The 22185-nt window shown below is 47.1% G+C and overlaps 1 protein-coding gene across 1 annotated transcript in view; it reads right to left on the bottom strand.

Annotated features, from left to right (window-relative positions):
- The window catches only part of B3GALT5 (beta-1,3-galactosyltransferase 5), a 359311-nt gene that overhangs the window by 241792 nt on the left and 95334 nt on the right, over positions 1-22185 (bottom strand). The window lies entirely within an intron of this gene.

The following is a 22185-nucleotide window of genomic DNA, read 5'->3' as shown; positions in this document are numbered from 1 at the left end:
TTTCTCCTCTTTCTCTCAGGTCTCCCTTTAACCCTTCTGGTGGATATGGATATATATTTTTTTAATTTCTTCCAAGCTTATTTAAGACAGGCTATTTTTTCTCCTGTGCCAGCAGAAGACAAAGACCACTTGTCATTTTTTTTTTGCTTTTAAAGGGACACAGTGTCTGTTCTTAGAGTGCCAAGAGTCCCCGTTCAGGCGCTCGCTGGTTTTGGCTTTCCAAGAAAAAAAAAAAAAACACACAAAAAAATAAATCACTTGCGAGCTAAAATTAATCCTGGGAAATTTCAAACCAACAGGAACATCCTTGAAAAAGCCAGAGCATAAACAAGGGGTGAGAAAACAAACATTGCTTTGAATGCTGCTGCTTGTGATGTTGCTCTGGCAGAAGGAAACGGGCTCAGGCTTTTATGGATCAAAAGAAACAAAGGACTGGCTCGGCTTCACTCACCAAACCCAGCAAGCTGTGTGTGCTCAGCCACAGCTACAAACAGGCTATTTCTTCCCTCCTGCAAGTAAAAAAGAAAGTCTCGACCACCTCTCATTAACAAGCCATGGTTTCTGAAGCAGGGGACAGGTTTTTAGCGCAGATCAGGGTGAGCTTCACTGCATGGCAGGTTTAGTGAGATACTCTGGGACACTGGGCTGAGAATCATGGCTCTCAAAAGTGCATTTTAGCAGAGTGCTGAGGCCACAGCAAGTGCATTTAAGGTTGTGCATGATGAAGGGATTGTGCTCGCCTAAAAGGGCGTCAGCCTAACTTTTGTAGTGCCAGCATGGCTTTTTATTTAAATACAGAGACATAAATATATTGCATTGCAAGTACATAATTCAACAGGCATATACATATCCCTTAAAAAAAACACCAAAGATAGTTTAAAAATGTTACAGCTCCCTGTGCAGCCTTGGTGTGAACACCTTTAGTTCTGTAATTGAAGAGCATCACCATAAATACACTGCTTTTTTTTCCATATGCCTTAGCCTAGAGGAGTGCATGGCTGGTGTTCTTAAAAGATCTTTAAGAGTCAGGCCCAATTGTAATATTAATTTTACAACTAACACAGTCAAAGCAACCACTGCTGTTAAACATGGTTGCACAAGCTCAAATTAAAGCCCTGTCTAATTTACCCAGAGCTATGCCATATATCATGTTTTATTCTGGTTATCATCAGCTACCCAGTTTGTCCAACACTTTAGATGTTATTACTTCAAGGAGGGGCTGCAGTGCTCCGTGCCAAAATTGCCAGTTGTCCTGGGTTGAGACAACCATTAAACTCCTGCAGACTGAAGCCAATTTCATTATGAATCATGGATTTTGTGGATTACCACATGCTTACTTAAAAGGACAAATAGCTTTGCTACTACAGGAATAACAGTTCCCTCCGAGATCAAAAGCAAGAAGGGGAAAAAAAAAAAAAAAAGAGCCTCCAGTCATGAAGAACACTCAAAGCAAGTGGTGGCACAAGGATTATATATTACCCATGCATGGAGAGCAAAGCAGACTGTCATTAAATGCTCCCAGGAATGCAGCTGAGGAGTGTTGGCAAACTCTTGGAGCAGTGGAGGTTTTGGAGGCCAGCACTTTTATTTTTAATTTTTAAATGGAGTCTTTCTGTTAAGCTCCTTGCAGCAGCTGAAGGAAGATGTCAGGCTTGCCTTGGGCTTTTGTGAACATGTCTGAAAATCAGGGCCAGGGCTGATGATCTGCTGCCCAAGGATTTGGGAGCTCAGCACTGGATAGGAGGAGGAGGAGATGGCCAGAATTTTGCTCTGGCTGACACATCTGAAAATCTACATACTTACCAGTACTTACCCTAATTTAGAAGTACAAGCTCTGTTTTTAACAGCAAATATTGAAATCCTGCATGTCTCCTGCTGTTGGGAATGTGGGAGAAGACACTGAAGAGACAGCTATTTTGCCCCAGTTGCAATATACTCTTGACTGAAAATGCAGAAAGGACTGTGGACTTTTCAGAAAGCCAGTTTTCTTAAAAAAAAATACAGATATATAATAGAGTGTCCCTTATGAACTACACACATGGCTGCTGCAGGGATTACTCTTCCTATCTGCACAGTCTTCAGGAGAAATGCAGGAGCTTCAGACATTCTTCTTTCCAGGGCTTATTTTAAAAAAGATTTTGAAATAAATAATTTAATTAATTTTAAAAAAAAATAATTAAAGTTCAAAGTAATAAGCATTACAATTTAGCCACAGGTTACTTGAAGGCATCCCTGAACTGCAGCACTTCCCAGGGCCTCTCTTCATGTTTATCAGGACAATAGAACTGCACAGAGACCAAAAGCTACCACTGAGACCAATGATTTTTTTCTTTCAGTGCTGTGACACACTTCCCAAGAGTTTAAGTATAGTTCAGGACAGAATAATAGAGTGGCAACTTCTCTTTTATTTCTTTTTCATCTTGAAAGGAGAAAAGTTTGAGATGCTTTTGAGGGTCCCTCCTGCCCAGTCCAAATTTCACAGAATCATTGAACGCTTTGGGTTGCATGGGACTTTAAAGATTATCTTGTTCCAGCAGAATTGGAAATGGGCAGGATCTTTAGGGTCCCTCCAACACAGACCATTCCATGATTCCATGACTCTTAGATGAGCAACCTCAGCCAGCTGCAGGGAGCTTTAACTCCTTCCCTTTCCCTGTGGGAAAGGGGTTTGATGATCCTATTGCATCTGCTTGGCATATCCCAGTCTTGGATGTTACACAAATAATTGGGCAGCTGAAAATTCTGCCTTGGTTCTGGTGAGAGCACTTTGCTTGGTGATGTGGAGAGCCCTGAGCATTTCCACAGGCTCCCTGGGGGACAGTGAGTCACCAGAGAGAAGTGAATGACAGGACACAGCCCCTGTGACATGTTCAGAGCACGTTAGGTCACAGTTTCACCTCCCTCAGACCCAGCAAAGGCGTAGATGGGATTTGTGCATTCCTCGTCACGGCCAGCGACACCTGAGTGAAGTTTTCTTTGTGACAGACGTGACAGGGTGTTTGTCCCCCAGGCAAACCCTGGAATGGTGCTGTGGGACACAGTGACCCATTGGTGTTGCACCATCAGCATTGGTACAAAACACCAGACAGAAACTTGGAGGCTCTGACAAGGAGCCCTTGGTCCATCCTCCCTGCCTGTGTCCGAGTGAGCGCGGAGCCCACATCCCCGCCTGGGCTGCAGGATTGCTTCCAGCCCAGCCCCAGGGCTGCAGGGGCTGCTGCTGTGTCACTCTGAGCAGCTGGACAGCCCAGGGAGGCTCAGAGCTCTGCTGGCTCCTGTCCCACCAGCTCAGGCCACGGTTACAGCTGGCCTTTGTAAATACGCTACCGGTGAGCGTTGCTGTGCTGGGTGTGAATCCCTCTGCACTCTGCACTCCCAAAATCACTGTCCCTCTTCTGCAGCCGCTTTCTGATGCCCATGGCCACCCCTGAGCCTGTGCCAGCCCTCCAGTGCTCCCTGTGACCTTACTCCGTGACCTCACTCCGTGTCAGGGTGAGCTGTGCAGGCAGATTCCCGGATTTCAGCCAGGACACCCCTGCGTGCTCCAGCAGCTCGTGGCTGAAAGGACAAAGTCCCCAGTGCAGGTGACACGGCTGGTCTGGCAGCCCTGAACCCTGGCACTGAGCACACCTCCCACGCTGCCGGGCGCTCGGCCAGGAGCTGCACCCACAGCACCGGCAGGAAAGAAATCAGCTTTCTGATGCCATGGGGCTCCTCTGGCTTGTGGGGTTTCTTTTTTCCTAACCCCTCTCTTCCTCTTTTTCTTGACTGCCATTCCATTTTGCCGCCAGATCTCGTTCTTACTCGTTTTTTTTTCCTCAGCAAGAAGCCTGCCCACATCCTTCCCAACTGCATTCAAAAGCTTTCTCCAACTTGCAACCAAAGATCGAGAAAAGCCAAAGCTCTAATGATAGCTGTTAATGCTTGACTATAAACCACCATCCACCAGGCAGCACACAGGTGCTGACAGCAGCTAAATGCTGGCTTGGGCAGCTCTCATGCTGCTCTCTGCAATGTCCTCCACACCTTATCAGAATTAATATTGTTAATATTAATATTACAATAGAATTAATAAATAGAATTAATAAAATTAATAAATAGCATTAATAAAATTAAATAGAATTAATATTGCACTGCTGCTCGTCCTGGAAGTGCCGGGATGTGGAGCAGAAGGGACTGTGCAGCTCCAGGACCCTCTGCTCTGTCCCACTCAGATCCTGCCTCAGAGGGGATGAGCCAGCCTCTCTGTACACCTGCTCTGGGGCCTCCCAGGTGTGTGCAGATGGATGCTGAGGAGGAGAGTTCAAAGAGGCAGCGAGCTGGCTGCACACCAGTGCTGCAGATAAGGCCCAGACGGTGATAAGGGTGTGATTCAGGTGATGAATGAGGGCTGCTCCCTCTCCCTCTGCTGAAACCTTTGCTCCTTCAGACAGAGAAATAGGAAAGCTGACATGGTCTGCGCTCCCAACCAGCTCTGAGGACAAGGTTGCTCCCTGTCCTGGGTTTACTCACGGGTCAGGACCTCAGGTGCTAAGCCTCACTTCTGAGGCGGCTCATAAAATGGATTTATGAAAGCCAGGGAGTATTGTAAAAGCTGGCACACCCTTGGCCTTTACATTCAGTGTCTGCAAAAAGGTGCTGCCTCGGGAATTGCCGCCTTGTGAAGGGACCTGGCTGCAGCTGCCACCTCTGCCTGTCCCTGCTGTCCCTGGCAGGGGTGGTCACTCACCCCGTGAGCGTCTCCTTGGTGCCCTGGCAGCAGGAGAAAGTTCCCTCCTTCAGGAGCTGTGCCTGTGTCACACAGGAGGGACAAGGGCTGTGGGCAGCACAAATGGAGCACAAAGCCAGCCTTTAACACGAGGCTGGGCTTGGGTGGGTTGCAGAGTCCTGCAGCAAGGCCACCAAGGCCAAGAGTGTCTTGTACTTGTAATTGTAATTGTTCTCCTCAAACCAGCACAGGCTTAGTCACCTTCTCTGGGTTGTTTTGGAAAATGTGAGGGAACGGCTCGGCTGGACTGACCTCGTGGTGTCAACCCTCCTCTCAAACTCTGGCCAGTCCTAGACTTTTCCAGGGAGCTCTCAGCCTCCAAAACTGGAGGTGAAGGCCAGGTTCATTTGGGTGCCTTCATTCTTTTCAGGGTATGATCGGTGGGTGTGATCACAGGAGACGCTCAGAGGGCAGAGATCCCACTCTGGTGACTGGCAGGGAGGGTTCCCAGTGGCCAGTGGAAGTCTTCTCCAGCTTTGTACCCCTCCATCCTGTTTCCTGGCACTGCAGGGCAGGAGGGGAATACCTGCAGAGTGGAGCAGCTGGAGCCAGAACTGATGCTCAGCCCTCAGGCTGCCTCAGGGCAGCAGGAGAGGGGAAACCACCCCTGGTGCCCAAGGGGTCAGTTTTGGGCAGTGGGTCACTGCAGGAGCTTAGCTTCCTTGCTGCCTCCCCTTCCCCACTGCAAATTAAAAAACCCAAAAGCATTTCTGGACATTCCAAGCAGCCTGCAACAAGTTTTGTCGGGTTTTGACGACCTTCCAGACCTTAGCTGAGCAGAGAGGCTGGCAAAGATGCTCAAGTACACACACACTGCTCCTGCAGGTCTCTCTGCATGCTCTGAGTCTCCAGAGAATGCTGACTGGGAAGGATGGATGCTATTCTTAGAGGGCAAGAAAGGGGCTTCATGCTCCAGAGAGGCTTCAGCTTGCAAAGGCTTGTTCCTCCATCATCCCTTTCAAGTAAGTCGAGGGTTGATTTAACTGTCAAAGATAATTACTGGAACAGGCTTGCTTTTCTCGGAAAGATTATACTCCCTCAAATCCAGCTTCTTCTGAAAACACTTTGCAGACAATAAAAGGTTATTGGCAGCTATTAAGTCCTAAACACTGTCTACATGCTGCAGGGCAGGGGCACAGGAGCAGCAGGGGTTCAAACTCCATGGCAGGGGCATGGCTGCACCTCTCCTGCTCCCCGGGGCTTCCATGGTGCATTTGGCCTTGGGGGACCCTGACCTGGCCCAAACTCTGGCTCCAGGTCTGCAGCAGGCAGCCCTTGGCTCCCTTGGCATGGGGGCTTCCAGATCCTGAGTGCCCTTCTTTCCAAAAGAGGTTGGGTTTGGGGTGGAAGGGAACTTAAAATTCATCCCATCCCAGCCCTGCCATGGCAGGGACACCTCCCACTGTCCCAGGAGCTCCCAATGTCCAGCCTGGCCTTGGGCACTGCCAGGGATCCAGGGGCAGCCCCAGCTGCTCTGGCAATTCCATCCCAGCCCCTGCCCACCCTGCCAGGGAACAATTCCTGCCCAAGATCCCAAGATCCAGCCCTGCCCTCTGCCACTGGCAGCCATTCCCTGGCTCCTGGCAATTCCTGCAGCCCTTGGCAATTGTCTCTCTGCTTCTTTCTTGCAGGCTCCCTTCAGGTACTGAATGGCCAAAATTAGCCATACATAAATTTAAATGTTGTTCATATATATATATATATATATATATATATATATATATGTACATTCATACATACTCTATTTTTTTTCAAGGCATGCTTATTAATTTTGTTAAATATTCAGTCTCTGTGTTTACTCACCCCTACACACTTCTGAAACAGTTGAATGAAAAAAGTCTGATTTCAATTAAAAATACCCAAAAAACAGAGAGGAAGAAGTTATCCCTGTACTGTAGGACCTTTTAAGTTTGTTGGTTTTCAGTGCCAAATTACTTTTTTTTTTTTTTAGCCAACATGGAAAATTTTTTCCCAGTGGGTTGGCTGAGATTTTCCTTGGGGAATTAACTGTGCCAACTCAATTGCCACAAACATTTATCTCTCCAGGACCACAGGGTGCTCCGTGATCCACACTGGCACCAAATGGGTGGAAGAACTGAGCTCACTTCTAAACCTGTTTTAACAAAGGAGCAGCACAGACTGGGCCCATACCTAAATTAAACGTGACCTGGGATATTCCAAGCACCACAAGGCACAGACCAGCCTGTGTCTGTGCTGCTGAGCTGCCTCACCACCCAAAACAAGGTGGCTTTGTGCAATCCCCCTTTTGGGAACGGTCCCTGAAACGCTTTAACTGCCAAATCATGCCCCAGAGTTATTTAGGGTTAGTGCTGGCAGCATCACCCAGTTTAGGTCAGGAAGAATCTCTTTAGTTTACCAGCACAAGGGATCTCATTGCAGGCCCTGATAATGTTTGAGGGCGTTGTCATAATCCTGCATCTTGTGACCAGTACAGGGCTTCAGCTGATGGGCAGCCTGTGGGGAGTTTAACCCCATTTTCCACACCCATTTACCCAGGCTTCTGGCATTGTGCAGGGAGCTGGTGCTGCCTGGAGAGCTGCCAGCATGGGAACACCATCACACCACAAACTCTCCTCCTGGATAGGTGCATTTCCATCTGGAAAGCTGAAATACTTGGAGTTTACAAAGCTTGTGTGAAAGACAAGTTGTATCTCCAGGAGCTGCACTCAGGGTGAGCTGCAGTGGGAATAATTGGCATTACTGGAGCTCCCTTATGAAACAACACATTTGTCCTAAAAAATAAAAATAAAAAATAAAAATTAAAAATGCTGTTCTGTGTTAGCCACTTCCTCACAGCCATAAGTTTATCCCTAGAAGTTTTATCTCCATGACATATTTGTGGAATGAGTGCAAAAGAGACTCTCAAGTAATGTGCTTCTGGTTTGCTCCTCCATCACCCTGCAGCAGAATCATAAACCCAGGGGTCACTAGAAGGGCCCTTTGGGCTCTGTGTGGGCCCAGCAGAGAATAGTTTGGAGCAGACAGCAGCACGTCCTTGCTTCATCCCCTCAGGGAATAAGGACTGAAGGGAAGTGAGCGTGGGCACAGGAATGAGTGCACACAAACTTGCCTTTATTTAATTTAGCCAGGAAACAATGCGCTTCTGCTCCATCAGAACAGTGAGATCCAAAGACAGTTTTCAGCAGGAATACTGGGACAACTTCTTTCCAACCCTGGTTGGTTTCTGAGTTGAGTTTATTATTGTTTCTAAGTGATACTATTTGAAATTCTAGTAGGAGAGCATGTACCAAGCAGTCCACAGATCTCAAGCCATACATTCCTACTGGTAACCCAGAGATGAAAGGCTTGGAAATCTGTCCCTGAACTGTTTTCTGGATTTCTTGGCATCAGGAAAATTCAGCTGGGAATGTTAAGGGTTTTACTAAATAGCTGCTGGAAGGACTCAGCAGCTGAAAACCCTGCTTGGGTCAGCAAACCAAACGGTTTAATGGGCATCACATGAAAAGCAAAACCAGAAGTTAATCAAAAGCAAAATAGGATGTCCTGACCGGGAATTCAACTCTTCCCCATGATAGTTTGATATCACATCTGCAGCAAACTGCTGCAGCTGAACTGCACAGCACATTTTAGCCCTAACTCATGTGTCGACAGAATCCTCTGAGCACTAAAAATGTAGGAACATTTTTCCTCATTTCTGCTTGGGTCTGTGAGAGTACAATGAGGTGGAGTCTGCAGAAGGAAGAAGTCTTCCTCTTCTGCTTTAGATTTCATTATTTTCACTGATTTTTTTTTTTTTTTTTTTTTTTTTTTTTTAGTTATGTAACATTCTTTTACTTCTGGAGTAACCACTTGATTAAAAAAAAAAAAAAAAAAAAAAAAAAGAAAAAAAAACCAAAACAAAACATTTGCCTCCTAAAATCATACATTTCTGTAAGGTCACATCACACCACGTGGAAGCAACTCCTGGTAAGATCAATTCACACAAACTCCATGCAGGAAAATACTATAAAAGCATTGGCTCTTATTGTTGCTCTCCCCCTTGCCTGCACTCCCCACAGCTTGACATTTGTTAATGGTTTTTCTTGACTGAGTAGTTCTTCTCTCAGGCAGTCTGGGAAGAGTTTCAGCTTTGTCCTCCACTGTGCCCATGCAAGAAATCTCAGAGGGAGGTGCTTGGAAGAAAGTGGAAGGAGCTTTTCCAGGGTCAGAGAGGCTGATCCAGCTGGGCTAAAGCTGGGCTTGTTTGTGCCAGGAATCCTTTTGGGAAGCAGACTCACAGGTAGCTTGTGAAAAGGCTCGGGAGATCTTTAATATCCATGGCAAAAAAATGTTTCTGGTATTTTTATGACCTTGGTTTCTGGTCACCTCTGGTTGACACCTCAGATGTTCTTGGCTTCCACCTAAGCTGAGTAGCTGAGAGGTGAGTCACAGCCTAGTTTCACCTGAGGGCAGGTTTCAAAGAAAAGTCCCTTGTGTGGAGGTTTTTTGTTGCTCTTGGGTATTACAGTGAGAAATGAGTTAGACAGAGAAAGCAACCATAATCCCCCACAGGTTAAAGAGTGTGTCTTTAAAGGAGGATTAGTACTCTTCATGAGGGACACAGAGACAGGAAAAATGTGTATTTCCTAAAGAGTTTTGTATGGTTTGGGGTTTTTTTCCTTTCTGAAGTTCAAACCATTTGTGTAACATTCCTTGAGACATCACATTTATGGCCCAGCCCTGGGCAGTTTCTTTGCCTGCTATTTCATAGTGAAATACTCCTGTTTCACAATGTCTTAACACACAGGGCTTGAAATGACCTGCTACTTGTCCTTCAGCAGTATTTCAGTCAAGTTTCTTGACCCACTCAGCTCTGCAGCCAAGATGAGAGCACAGGAGTGTCCCCCTCAAACAGTGGCAGCAATTTTCAGTGACGAAGCTCTGGAATGAGATTCAATGCACAGGCAAATCTGCCTTTGCCTTGCATTGTAGGAAATGTTTGTGACTCGAGAATCCATTTGATTTGTGAGCCTTAACTGGAATGAAACAGACCGTGCAATCCACAAGATGCTTTTTTATTTCCTTGTCCTCTCCATTTTCCTTTGAGAGAACACGGCTGCACCACTGGAAGAGCTCGTGGCATGTCGTGAGCTGCCCCAGCAGATGCATCTGCAATAAATGTGTGTCCAATCTTCACAACAACAGCTGATTATAATTTATCCCCTTATCATGAGGGATTTGTCAGCCTTTGGAATCCCTGGCTGACAGGGGTCTGTGGATGATGGATTGCAGTGGCTGTCTAGGCCTGATTCAGAGAAAGATGTTGACACACACGGCTCATTTCTGAGAAAAGTCAATTTTTTTATGGGACATGGAATCCTGTTACCTTGCTGCACCCTTCGGTCTTGTGACAGAAGTGATCCAGCACCCTATTGACACAGGGTTTGCATTCACAGTGCAGCACAGATGCTCCTGCTGTTTGTTTTGCTGCCCCAGGCTTGGAAACTAGCACAAGAATGAAAGCAAAGAGCACTTCTGCCATGTGTGCTGTGGCTTCTGCTGGCTGCTCTGCCCTGTCCAGGTGGCCCCCAGCACAAGGAATGTGCAAACTGCTCCCCTGGGAGTGCCACCCCTGCTGGTATTTCTCCTCTTGCCCCCACTATCAGTAAAACAGAGGGCTTGATCTGTGATTAGTTATCTTAATTGTCTTCACATTGCCAGTTCAGGTGAGGCTGCTCTTGAGTTGGGCAATGGGGCTGTACCCAAGTGCTTTGAGCTGGCAAACCTGCAGATTCCCTGAGTGGCTGGAGGGTGAGTAATTCACAGGGCTGGATGGAGATGGGGGTTTCACGCATTACAGAATCACACAACACACACAACAAGCTGAGCTGGAAGGCACCCACAAGGATCATCGAGTCCAACTCCTGCTCCTTCACAGGACCATCCCCAGCACTCACAGCCTGTGCCTGAGAGCCTTGTCCAAACATGAGCTCTCAGCCTTGGTGCTGTGATGCTTCCCTGGGGACCCTGTTCCAGAGCCCAGCCACCCTCTGGGTGAGGAACTTTTTCCTGATATCCAACATAAACCTCCCCTGACTCAGCTTCAGGCCATTCCCTGGGGTCCTGCCACTGTCACCACAGAGCAGAGATCAGTGCCTGCCCCTCCTCTGCCCCTCACAAGGAGGTTGTGAGTGCAGTGAGGTTCCCCCTCAGCCTCCTCTTCTCCAGGCTGAACACACCAAGTGCTCTCCACGTGGCTTCCCCTCAAGGCCTTTCATCACCTTCACCGTCCTTCTTCAGACAATCTCTAATAATTTAATGTCTTTCTTATATTTTGACACCCCAAACTGCTCACAACACCAAGGTGAGGCCATCCCAGCCCAGAGCAGAGTGGGACAAGCCCTTCCTGTCCCAGCCAGTGATGCTGGACCTGGTGCCCTCAGTACCAGGGATGTCCCTCCAGGCTTCCAGGACACTGCTGGACTCAGATCCAGCTTGCCATCAGCCAGGACCTGCAGGTCCCTTTCCATGGCACTGCTCTTCAGCATCTCATTCCCCAGTTTGTGCAGAATCTGGCATTTTCCCTTGCTGAATTTCATGCAGTTGGTGACTACCCCTGATCATCCTCTGCGGCAGCTTTGAGTGCCTTGACAGCTCCCCTGCTCCCAGAAAAACTGCATCCAGCCCTGAGCTCACAGGGATACCTCCTGCCAGGCTGGAGCACCAAAACCATTTGGTTATTTCCATCCAGCACCAAGTGCTGAGCTTGGCTGCTGGAGGCCTGATTTTGCTTTAGAGCCAGGGGTTCGCATTACCCCACTTATAAATTTGTCCACAAGTGCAAGCCCTGCAGCTTGTTCTTGAGCTGATCAGGCAGCTGGCTCCTGCAAGAGGAGCCACTGCACGTGTGGTCTCAGCCTGGCACCGTGTCAGGAGCACTCCCCTGGCCAGTGGTTGTGTGTAATTGTGTGATACACGCCCCAAACACAGAAATCCAGCGCTGCGGGCAGAGTTGCGCAGCCTCAAAAATTGCACCTATTAAGGGTGAGACTGCCATGAAACTCAACAGGAAGCTGAAAGAGTACAGACACTTCCAGAAACAAAACCTGCCCCCTTTTTCTTGAAATGTCGTTGCTTTTCAAGGTATGGAAAGAATGAGGATTAAGCAGCGGTGTCTCTTTAATGATGCATCAAATGATCTTGAGCAACAGCAGGAGCTGCGTGTTTGGGCATTGCTTTGGGTGTTTGGTAGGAGCAGCCCATGGAAGATCTTTCCAGACATTTGCACAAACAGAGCTCCCTTAAGTTGCAATCCAAGGTGAAGCCTCCCTTTTGGTGGGAAAAGCAGGGAGAATTTAGGGGAATCAGAGAAGCTGTGCTGGGTGTGGGGAGAGGACAGCAAAAGAAAGGGTGAGGGGGTGTTTCTGCCTCACTTTTTATTGTAATGCTCCATGAATTCATGTTCCTGTTGAAGGGCTGTAGGTTGTGTCACTGTCACCCCATAAAAGGCCAAAGCTCAGAGACAGTCCCAGGGCTCAAAGAGAAACAGGGGCCAAGCTGATCTCACAATCTGATGTCACACCTATCACGTCATCTCTTGGGTTTCTTTGAACTGAATTTTCCTTGAACTGATTCTCATCTGAGCCTGAGCACATCAGCTGAAAAAAAAACCCCATCCTGTCTTGATGATGGCATTTCTGGAGGTGAAGAATCCAGTACACAACATGAAGTGTTGTTTCCATTGGTTAATCCCCTTCACTATGAAAAATCAGCTAATTTTCCACAGAACACTCATATCTGGCTTTAGTTTTTAGGCACTGAGTTTTGTTGAATCTTTATCAGCTACTCTATCATCAGATTTGCATTTTCCAGAGATACACTTTTTACCACATGGCTCAGGAGTGTGAGGGGGGTTCATCCTGTGGACAGAGACTATTTCCAAGAGTTTGGAGTGACAGGACGAGGGGGAATGGCTTCAAACTGACAGAGAGCAGGGTTAGGTTGGATTTTAGGAAGGAATTGTTTCCTGTGAGAGTGGTCAGGCCCTGGCACAGGTTGCCCCAAGAAGCTGTGGCTGCCCCTGGATCCCTGGAAGCATCCAAGGCCGGGATGGATGACCCAGAGCAGACTGAGCTCATGAAAAATTCCCTTCACCCAGTTGGAACTGGATGATTTTTAGGGTCCTTTCCAACCCAAACCATTCCATGATTCTAGGATTATGCACAACTATTCTAGAAAGAAATCATAGTCAAGGTTTCTTCTTCCCTAGCCTACTTCTCTCCCCCAAGCTTTGTGGTTTTACAGTCACTTATCTCGAGTTTATGGAGTTCAGCTTCCCAGCTATCCCTGTGTCAGGAATCAGTCCTCTCTGTTCCCCTCCCTGATGATTAGCAGCTCCCAGAAACAATCCACAAGACTGAGTGTTCTGCACCAGACTCATTTCCTTCCCAAGAGAGAAATTTCAGGAAGAATTTTTTTCACAGAAAGTGCTGTTTGAGCATTGGAAGGGGCTGCCCAGGGAGTTGTGGAGTCCCCATCCCTGGAGGTGTTCAAATGTTCCCCAGGGAACACCTGGGATGTCTCTGAGCTTTGTGCACTCCCTGAGCTGGCCTCTCCTGCCATGTCCAGAAGTTTGAGTTCCAGGCTAGAGCACAGATTTCACAAATATTTCTGAGAATTAGTTCTGTTTGCTCACAGTGTGTTTCATTTCAGGAATGGGATGTCTTCCAAGCTGATAAACTTTCCAAACCTGGAAAACGCTAAAAATGTTTGTAATTGTGAGTTTACCCTTGCCTTTGAATCCAAATCCAGACAATTTTCCTGTTGGTAATGCTTTGTGTAGTGGGAATTAGTGGATAATAATAGGATTTTTTTATGATTCCACCTGAAGCTTCAAATAGGAAGACAATCATAAAATAATCACAAACCTGACTCACAAAGCTAAAAAGCAGATATAGCACTCTGCAGATTTAAGGGGAAAACCCAATTAAAGCCCTCCTGCTATCTGTTGAAGTTTTCCTGTGAATTGCTAAACTGTTGTTTATTTCCTTTTAAATAAGCAAACAACCAAAGAACAGGCTACTTCCCTAAATGAAATTTTTCAGTGTTTGTTTGTCTTTCTCCATAGAAATTCAGGCCTTTTCCAGACTTAGGACTTGTAACAAGGACTGATTTTATATCCTGAGAGAGGAGAAAAGATGAACACAGCCAAGGAAGGGAGATGCTGTTAGGACTTCCATGGGTTTGAGCCTTGGTTTTATTTCTCTTTTCCATCAGTAGGAAAGGCAATTTGCATTAGAACTGAAGACATGATGATGCAAGTAGTTTGTTTCTTTATTTCCAATAAATATGTCACATTAAAATGTAAAGCTTAAACTGCTTTGTACATTGTAAGCACAAACAGCCCATCTCCAGCAAGGGAAATATCTAAACCACCTTATCTTGGTTTTCATGTACTCCTAAGTAATTCAAATGAAAGGGTGATAAACGTCAAACATTCTTAGTTTAAAACACAAGAATTAAAACTTTTTATTTTTTTTTCAGTGTTGTTTTGATGGGTTTTTTTCATCCCCACCCCCAAAGACACAGCTTCCTTTTGACCAGATAAAACCTTTCATTCATAAAGTATGGGATGTTCTGTTTTCAGTTCTCGTTTTGAGCAAAGTCAGGGAGGGACAGAAATGTTGAGGTGAAGAAACAGATCTTTCAGCAGAACATTTTGAAACATAAGACTACAGATACATCCTCTATGTTTTGGTGGTTTTTTTTCCCCCATCTGAAGCAGGGACAAGTCTGGCACAAATCTGAATCATCTAAGCTGGCTTTACACGCATTTTTTGACAGATTAATATTCAACCAAGAAAGGTCTCCTGCTCACAAAGCATCTTCCCTGGGAGTGCTTCCTTAAACTTAGCCTGACTAAACTAAGCCTGACACTGCAGGTAAGAAAAAAGCAGCCCTAAAACAATTTTAAAAAAACCATAAAATGTTATAAGCAGCTCCTCCTTGTGACACTGTTGAATGTCTAGCCAGCTCTTCTGTGTGCTGACACACATGGTTGCTCAAGAGCTGAGCACTTGTTCCTGACATGCAGGCCTGCCAAAGCCAGAATAGTGAGGACATTTACACTACAGTGATGTAATCTTCTCCCACATTTTGAAAATGTGGTTTTCTGTTGCAAACTTCCTTGGTTTTTAATAGTAAAGTAGCAGTGTTGAGTGTGTAGGGGCTGTGCTGCAATGTTAAACCCCTTTCCTAGCAGGGGTTTCATAACCTGGTGGAGAACTCTGTGTCCACATTTGTCACCCATGACTTCACCCAGGGACCACTTTCTGTTCCTCTATCTGTTTCTGGGGACAGGGCTGACCAGCACTGCTCTTCTCCATCTGCAGGGGATGGTGGCTTGATAGCCAGCCCTGAAATCCAAGGGGATGAAGGATTGTCCCATCCACAGATAAAGCCTCATGTCCCACAGAGGCAGAGCAGGAAAAAGTATCCACAAGGGCACTTCATGTGCCAGTTCATGCTCCCTCCTCCCTCCTATCCCAGGCCCAAAAGAAAAGCTGGAGCTATTTTAACTTTGGGCTTTTCTGCGTGGGAGAATGAATCAGAAAAGCAGCGGTGCAGTATTCCCCATGCCTGGCTTTGTTGATCCATGCTGGATCAACATCAGCAGAGCTACTCCAGGATGCAGGTCCCACTTGATGTCTAAGCCCTGCTTTAGGGTCTGATTGCTTCCCTTCCTGCAGGCAGGGGCTCTACAGAGTCCTCCAAGAGCTCTACAGGCAGCCCCTGTCCCCTCTTCTCCCCCCAGGTTTGCCAGGAAGGGCAGGAGGGAGCTGTGTTGGCTGTCAGGGACTGATAACATGCTCTGGATATTTCCTGGATGTAGCTGCTCTGATTTATAGCCAGGCCAAAGAGGCTGCTAAGGACCAGCTCTCTTTATTTCTCCTGCCTCCCACACACAGGAACAAGGAACAATAAAGATCATGACCCTCTTTCCACTCGCATTCCCAGCCCCTCCCATGCTGTCCAGAAATGGGAGAAGAAAATGTTGTAGGAAATGAGAAGTCAAGTGGTGGCAACAGGGCAGGAAAAGTCTTTGCCAGGCTGCCAGAACAGCCACGTTCTGTTCTGTTCTCCCTTCTCCCTGCCTTTGGTGTTTGCAGATCCTCGACTGGAAGGGCCTGGGACTTTAAAGCAAAGCAGAAAGAGCCTCTATGAGCAATGTGAGACTCATAGAGTCACACAGTCATGATGATTTGGGTTGGAAGGGGCCTTAAAAGTCATCCATTCCCAGCCCTGCCATGACAGGGACACCTCCCACTGTCCCAGCTGCTCCCAATGTCCAGCCTGGCCTTGGGCACTGCCAGGGATCCAGGGGCAGCCCCAGCTGGGAAGAATTTTTTCCTAATATTCAATCTAACCCTACTTTCTTTCAGTTTGAAGCCATCCCCCTCTGTCCTGTCACTCCATTCTCCTGTGAGGGAAGTCAGTCCCTGCAGGGAAGGAACTGTAGGAATGCAGCTGCAGGGCCCAGCTCCTTCTCTGAGGTACATTTAAACTCTGTTTCTGGGGAGCTGGGGGAACTTCCACCCAACACCACCTCTGCTGCTGCAGAGGGGACTCACAACAGCAGCAGAATCTCACTCAGATCTCAGCTGGATCCTCTGCAAATCCCCCTCAAGCAGAGGGAGATGCAGGGACAGTAATTGGCATGGAGCAGCAGCTCGGCTGTGCTGGTGACAGAAGATTCTGTGGGAGTTATTAAGGGGCTGCTGTTAAGGTACTACTAATAATTTTCAGAATCATTTCCATTCCTATTCTTCCCCTGACAGCCCCAAAGTGCTGTGGGTCCTTTTAAAGCCGTTCTGCCTGCGAACAGTTTATTGTTTTATTTGATACGTTGCTTAGGGACAGCTCGGCACCTCCTGTGCTTTATTTCCCCCCTCCCTTCAAAGAGTGAGAGCACTTTAATATTTCTTGGAGAAAAATGGATGTAATAAAACATGAACATCTCGGGCCCCATCTCGCTGTGGTGGAAAGCTCTTCCCTGAGAGGCTGTTCCACGCTGGCTTTTCCGGTTCTGTGCTCTGCAGAGAGCTGGCAGCACCACCCCTCCTCCCATAAACATTTTTCTCCTGCTGGCTTGCTCACTTTGGATGGGAAGATGGAGCAGAGATGGACCTCTGTGGTCTCCATTGATGGGTTGGGGTTTTTGTTTTTGTTTTTTTGTTTTTGTTTTTTTTTTTCTTGTTTTTGGTTTTTTTTTTTGGTTTGGTTCTTGTTTGGTTGGTTGGTTTTTTGATTTTTTGTTTTACCTTTTTGGAATGAGTCACTGCACATGGCTGAGCTGGGTCAAATCACACGATGATGGCCAAAATTGCCCAGGTGCTGGAGTTCCCACTGGCAGGGGCCATTTCATAGAATCATGGAATGGTTTGGGTTGGAAGGGAACTTAAAATTCATCCCATCCCACCCCTGCCATGGCAGGGACACCTCCCACTGTCCCAGGAGCTCCCAATGTCCAGCCTGGCCTTGGGCACTGCCAGGGATCCAGGGGCAGCCCCAGCTGCTCTGGCAATTCCATCCCAGCCCCTGCCCACCCTGCCAGGGAGAATTTTTTTCCTGATATCCCATCCAACCCTGTCCTCCTGCAGCTCAAGGCCATTCTCCCTTGTCCTGTCACTCCATGGCCTCCTGGATAGTCTCTCTGAGCTCTCCTGGAGAACCTTCAGGCCCTGGAAGGGGCTCTGAGCTCTCCCTGGAGCTTCTCCTCTCCAGCTGGGCTCTCCCAGCCTGGCTCCAGATCAGAGGGGCTCCAGCCCTGGGATCAGCTTAGTGGTCTCCTCCACCCTCATTCCCACAGGTCCACATCTGTCTTGTGCTGGAGGCCTAGACCAGGATGCAGAACAGCTGCTGGGGGTTCCCAGGAGCAGAGCAGAGCAGGAGAATCAGCTCCCTCAACCTACAGCTTGCCACTGGAGTCCTCAAGGTGTGGAAAACATCCAGGTGAGAGCAAGGCCACCACTGAGAGCCGGCTGTGCTGGCCCCTGAAGTGACCCCAGGAGACCAAACAGCACTGACTGAGTACCTGGGTGAGGTCTGCACAGGGATCCTGCCAGGGGAATGGAAAATCCCCCACTGGAGATATGAAAGTCTGGGAAGAGAAGCAGGGAGAGCTGTGCAGCTGTGCACCAGCCTCACTGTCCACTCCTCACCAGCAGGAATCTCCTTCCCTGTCAGAGTCATGGGATAAGGACTCAATCCCATGTGGGATTCAGTGGAATTCAGTGCTGGCCTTAGCTGGGGGTTTTAGGGATCGCTGAGGAACATGGAATAAAAAGTGTTCACGTGCAAGAAAAGGAGAAGAAGAGATCTGTGAATTCTGGAAGGCACTGCCTGTGGAAAAGATACACCCCAAGCCTTTGGAACCTGGCAAAGCCCCTTGAGGAGAAAATGGAATTTTCCCTACCTTAACAACAATGGTTTTATGTGTTTAAAAAAAGAAAAACGAAATTAAATTGGGAAGCCAGCAGAGGTAGAGCCCTGCTGAGGAAGAAAAGGAGTGTTGTGCACAGGACGTTGGGGAAGCTGTTCCAAACCAGTCCACCCTCAGGCAGAGATGTCCCTGCTGGCTCAGCAGTGGCTCCAGGGAGGACTGGCTGTGGGATGGGCACTGTGGGAGAAGGGGATTTGGGACTCACTCCTGGCTTCAGCAAGATGAGTGTTCTTGGCATCTCCCTGGGCTGGCACTCAGGATGGGGAAAACAAACAAACAGGTCTGTTCAAAGGCATGTAGGAGGAAAGATATTGCTCTTGGAACAGCTCCTCTTCTTCCACAGGGCAAGAAAAGCACCCTGCAAGAGAACAAGAGCTCCCTGTGAATGGCAGGAAGCTAAATGGGAGAACTGCATCTGCTGGATTGTTCTTTGCCTTCTGTCAGGGGGAAAAAAAAAAGTTAGACAAAGAAATGAAGTTAGATTCAAGATATATCAGGCCAAAGACAGGCAGCCAAGCAGGAATGGGTTTCTTTAGCCTAAGAATCATAGAATGATTTGGGTGTGAAGGGACCTTAAAGCTCATCCAGTTCCTGCATGGGCAGGGACACCTTCCACTAACCCAGGTTCAAACACCCAGATGAAGGAGAAGGGGGGTTATGCCCACTGCACCTGACTTCTAACCTGTAACTATTTAATGGAAAACACTTTCCTTCCTTTCTGCACTTCACTCAGCTGCTTAAGGTGGGAGATGGGCTCTGGAAACCCTGCTGTGGCACAGCAATCCCACTCCAGACCTCAGTGAGGAATTGTATCAGGACTTTTGCATTTGCTCTCTCATTTTAGGTCATGATGCAGAAAACCATGGTAAACATTCTATATATGGGATTTTGGACAATTTTTCTAGCTATCTACACAGCAGCTGGGGAAAATATCTTCCAACCCCCCCCAACATTTTGCATGGACAGAGGTTTCATTACATTTGCTATAGTTGCTACTCATATTTTGTTGAGTACATCATTCACCTCGTTGTAAATTCCAAGAGAGGTAGATATGGAAGAAAAATGTTGAGCTTTGATACTTCTTCCCCAAAGCCCAGAATTACTTAATAACTGTTTTATTGATACACAGAAACTTATTGCTTGAAAAATCTCGATTTGCACGGAGCAAATGATGCTGTTACTGACCAGCATATCTCATTTATTTTAAATAACTTCACTTTTTGTGTGGCTGCAGAGCGCACATCACATGGCACCCATTGGACACGGGATCCTGGCCACCTTTCCCAAAGGCTGTGAACCCTAAGCTGACTTTTTCTTTCTTCTGGCTTACAGGGACACCTTTTATTCCCTCTTTAGCCCTTTGAGCATTCATGTGCCTGGCATATGAACGTCGTTGCAGTCACATGGTGCTGTGAACACAGGGAGTTCAGCTTGTGCTCTGCTTCACACAGAATTAAAAAAAAAAGAGAAACATGAGACACAAGATAAACCCACATGGCCAAAGTCTGGCAATTCTTCACCCTGTCAGAATTTGGGTCATCCTTGGAAAGGGCATCAAAAAAGCCGTGGAAGAGATGAGAACTAGAAACAGAAGAGCTGAATCCTGCATCCCTCCCTTTGCTCCTTGGTTTATTAACAGCCAACAGGGCCAGAAATTCAGGGCTGAGAAGCCTCTAGGTTTGCTGATAATGCTGAGCAGTTTCAGTAGCCAAATGCCAGAGTGCTGGTGAGGAACTCCAGGAGAACCTCACAACACACAAAAAGGCGGCAGGTGAGCACCAGTGTAGGTTAATTTAAAGAAATCCACCCAAGGAAGAATAACCCAACCTGAGTGCATGCGATGCTAAACCTGGAAACAGTAGCTACCAGGAAATGGGTGGCTGACAACTCTCTGAAATCATCAGCTCAGTGTGCAGGGACTGCCAAAATGCCAAAAAAAAGCATAAGGGTAGAGGTAAAACAGCTTTCTTTTGCTGCTGAGCACAACATTGGTGTGCCCTCAGCTCAGAGCCTGGGTGAGGTGCTGGTCTCCAGTGCTTGAGGACAAATCAGTAGAGAGTGGCCAAGGGGGCTCCTTCCTTTTAGGCAGGACAAGGTAAGAAATCCCCAAGTTAGAAGGAGAAGAAGGAGGCAGGGTGTCCCTTCCATGAGGCTGAGCACTGTGAGGGGATGGGGGTTCACTCAGGGAACAGGTTTACTCAATCCTCCTGCCACTGGTGGAGATAAAGGATGAAGTACTGGGATAAGTGATCCATCATCTGCCCCATCCTCACCTGTACTCAGCTCTGGACAACTGCTCAGACCTAAGGTGAGTATGAGAATAAGGAACAGCTGGCAGATGTTTCCCAGAAAAGTCCCCTGGACACTGTGCATTTGTAGCTCACAGATTTCCCAACCCAGAGGTGGTGTTTGACTTGGGATGGAATTCTAAGTTTTTTTTTCTTCGTTTTTAATTAAAAAAGAAAAAAAAAAAAAAAAGGGAAGACTTTGAAGTCAAACTCTTGTTATTAGAGGTGATATGCCAGCCATGGGTAAGTGCCAACTGCAAGACTTTATTTTGATTGCTGTCTCATGAGGAAAGCTGGCAGCTGGGAGCACAGGGAGGCATGTCCTGAAGAAGGTGAAGAATTCAGCCAGACTGCTTTCAACAGCCTCTTTGATGCTGGGTGGCTGAGAACACAGAGCAGGGCTTTCTGTGTGTGTTGCAAAATATCCTTTAATATTTTGGGTCACCCTGGGCTACAGCTTCAACCCCTGTCTGGAGCCAGTTCAGAGCAGGAGAGCAGCTTTTCATGGAATAGATCACACAGAACCAGAGGTTGGAAAAGATCCCCAAAATCATAGAATCCAAGCTGTGACCCATCCCCACCTTGTCCCCAGCCTATGTTTTGGCCCTTTCCAATGTTTTTGCTTGAACATTTTAACTTCTGGAAAACACACCACTGTGGGTTGCATGGATCAGGATGCTTCTACTACCAAGAAATTCTTTTTTTTTTTCTGCTGGGGGAGGAAAATAAACAACTTTCCTTTAGCCTCTAATTTAGAGCCTTCAGTGATCACCCACGCAAGAGCCAACCCTGTTTTCAGTCTAAATAAATAGTTCTGTGTTCAGGGTAAAAAAAAGCTGCAAATGAGACTTGACCAGGTTGAGAAGACAATTAGTGCTCTGCAGCCATGGTGTGAGAATGGCAAAAAAAAAAAACAACCCACATTCATCATGACAGCAAATACTTTTTATTTTCATGCAAAATAAATAACTCCCTCAGGATCAGGACCACAGGCAGGACGTAGCACTACCCCTGCCCATGGCAAGGGAAGGGGATGATCTTTAAGGTCCCTTCCAACCCAAACCACCATTTTTTCTTCTTTTCCTTCACAGGAGCATGAAGTAAGGCTGAAGGACAAGGAAAAATAAGTGCAGCTGTTCAGGGAAGAGCAAGGTGCTGCAAGACACATCCCATTTAGAAAGGCACATTTCCCAGAAAGCTCCAGTCCCATGATTTTTCACACGGTGGCTACACCAAAAGCAACAGCAAGACACAGTTTGGTAGAAAGATAAAGAGGCTTAGGGCCAGCATCATTTAATATCTGTATTTTTTACTTCTTAAATGTCTGGAAATGTTTCTGTATTTGCTGCTTCTCTGGGAGGTGCAGGGATGAAGAGGGTGATGGAGACAGTCAGGTTTCTTTGCACAGGAGAGGAACAGTTTAAGCCAAAGTTGTCATCCCACTTCTGTTTTTCAGTATCTTCCCCCACCACTTTAAACACTCTTTCACACCACAGAGCTGCCAGTTTCCTTTCAGAGGCACAACACAAAGGTGTTAACTTCAATTTCTACCCAGAGAGAGTGGTTGCACACATCTAGCTCAGCTCCAGACCATCAGCCTGAGGGAGCACTCCTGCAGTATTTTCTCCAACAAGCCCTAAGCCTGGCTGGTTATTTTCTTTTGGGGG

Source organism: Poecile atricapillus, chromosome 1 (genome assembly GCF_030490865.1).
Source record: "Poecile atricapillus isolate bPoeAtr1 chromosome 1, bPoeAtr1.hap1, whole genome shotgun sequence".
Taxonomy (NCBI): Eukaryota; Metazoa; Chordata; class Aves; order Passeriformes; family Paridae; genus Poecile; species Poecile atricapillus.
This window is presented reverse-complemented; position numbering and strand designations above follow the sequence as displayed.